The sequence below is a fragment of the Petromyzon marinus genome, unplaced genomic scaffold, assembly GCF_048934315.1.
Source record: "Petromyzon marinus isolate PM22_M1 ecotype Great Lakes invasive population unplaced genomic scaffold, UKy_Petmar_22M1.pri1.0 PM_G_Scaffold_29, whole genome shotgun sequence".
In the NCBI taxonomy this organism is placed as follows: Eukaryota; Metazoa; Chordata; class Hyperoartia; order Petromyzontiformes; family Petromyzontidae; genus Petromyzon; species Petromyzon marinus.
This window is the reverse complement of record NW_027422861.1, coordinates 967,501-970,000: the sequence shown is the minus strand read 5'-3', so window position 1 is coordinate 970,000 and position 2,500 is coordinate 967,501.

Genomic DNA, 2,500 nt, shown 5'->3' with positions numbered 1-2,500 from the left:
TCCAGAGGCATTTGCAGCAGAAATGCATGTGCAGTCAAAAAATTGAATATTTTTCACGGATAGACCCCGTGAAACGCTAGAAATTGGCGGGGATGTGTCTCTTGTGGCTCACGGGGCTGTTAGGGTGGCACAGAAATCCCTCGGAATGGGAAAAAACGGGTCATTTTCGTGTCGCCACATTGCATGCGAACCGCATGAAACTTCCAGAGGCATTTGCAGCAGGAATGCATGTGCACTCAAAAAATGTGATATTTTTCACGGAGAGACCCCGTGAAACGCTAGAAGTGGGCGGGGATGTCTCTCTTGTGGCTCACGGGGCTGTTAGGGTGGCACAGAAATCCCTCGGAATGGGAAAACGGGTCATTTTCGTGTCGCCACATTGCATACGAACCGCATGAAACTTCCAGAGGCATTTGCAGCAGGAATGCATGTGCACTCAAAAAAGTGAATATTTCTCACGGATAGACCCCGTGATACGCTAGAAATTGGCGGGGATGTCTCTCTTGTGGCTCACGGGGCTGTTAGGGTGGCACAGAAATCCCTCGGAATGGGAAAACGGGTCATTTTCGTGTCGCCACATTGCATGCGAACCGCATGCAACTTCCAGAGGCATTTGCAGCAGAAATGCATGTGCAGTCAAAAAAAAATTGATATTTTTCACGGATAGACCCCGTGAAACGCTAGAAATTGGCGGGGATGTGTCTCTTGTGGCTCACGGGGCTGTTCGGGTCGCACAGAAATCCCTGGGAATGGGAAAACGGGTCATTTTCGTGTTGCCACATTGCGTACGAACCGCATGAAACTTCCAGAGGCATTTGCAGCAGGAATGCATGTGCACTCAAAAACTTCTATATGTTTCACGGATAGACCCCGTGAAACGCTAGAAATTGGCGGGGATGTGTCTCTTGTGGCTCACGGGGCTGTTAGGGTGGCACAGAACTCCCTCGGAATGGGAAAAGGGGTCATTTTCGTGTTGCCACATTGCATAGGAACGCCATGAAACTTCCAGAGGCATTTGCAGCAGAAAGGCACGTGCACTCAAAAATTTTAATATTTTTCACGCATAGACCCCGTCAAACGCTAGAAGTTGGCGGGGATGTCTCTCTTGTGGCTCACGGGGCTGTTAGGGTCGCACAGAAATGCCTCGGAATGGGAAAACGGGTCATTTTTGTGTGGCCACATTGCATAGGAACGGCATGAAACTTCCAGAGGCATTTGCAGCAGGAATGCATGTGCACTCAAAAACGTCTATATTTTTCACGGATAGACCCCGTGAAACGCTATAAATTGGCGGGGATGTCTCTCTTGTGGCTCACGGGCGCTGTTAGTTAGGGTCGCACAGAAATCCCTCGGAATGGGAAAAGGGGTCATTTTCGTGTTGCCACATTGCGTACGAACGGCATGAAACTTCCAGAGGCATCTGCAGCAGAAATGCATGTGCACTCAAAAACGTCTATATTTTTCACGGATAGACCCCGTGAAACGCTAGAAATTGGCGGGGATGTGTCTCTTGTGGCTCACGGGGCTGTTAGGGTCGCACAGAAATCCCTCGGAATGGGAAAACGGGTCATTTTCGTGTTGCCACAATTGGCATACGAACGGCATGAAACTTCCAGAGGCATTTGCAGCAGAAATGCATGTGCACTCAAAAACGTGAATATTTTTTCACGGATAGACCCCGTCAAACGCTCGAATTTGGCGGGGATGTTTCTCTTGTGGGTCACGGGGCTGTTCGGCTCGCACAGAACTCCCTTGGTCCACCTGATTCGTGCATACAGGCAGCAACTAAAACTCTGTAAACCTGCTGTGAGGACATCTAAACAGTGGACCAGTGAGGCTGTGGAAGATTTGCGGGCGTGCTTAGACTGTACTGACTGGGATATGTTCACGACTGCTACCAATAGTCTGGATGAACTCACAGAGGCTGTGTACATCAGCTTCTGTGAGGACTGCTGTATCCCAACACGTACCAGGGTGAACTTTAACAACAACAAGCCCTGGTTCTCAGCAAAGCTCAAAAGGTTGAGGTTGGAGAAGGAGGAAGCGTTTAGGAGTGGGGATAGAGACAGATTCAAGGAGTCGAAGAACAGGTTTAGCAAAGCGGTGAGAGAGGCTAAACGACTGTACTCAGAGACACTAAAACACCAGTTCTCTACTAACGACGCTGCTTCTGTCTGCCAAAGGGCTCAGGCACATCACCAACTACAAACCCAGAGCGCCCCACACCACTAACGACTCCCGCCTAGCCAACGACCTGAACGAGTTCTACCGTAGATTTGAAAGACAATTGGACTGTCCTGAACCACCCCTTCCCACCCAAGAGGCCCCATCCCCCACCCATACTACAGAAACGACTCTCTCCTTTCAGGAGGGAGAAGTTAATGGGCTTTTCAAGAGGCAGAATCCACGCAAAGCAGCCGGGCCGGACTCTGTCTCTCCAGCCACCCTCAGGCACTGCGCTGGCCAGCTGTCTCCGGTGTTCACCAACATCTTTAACACC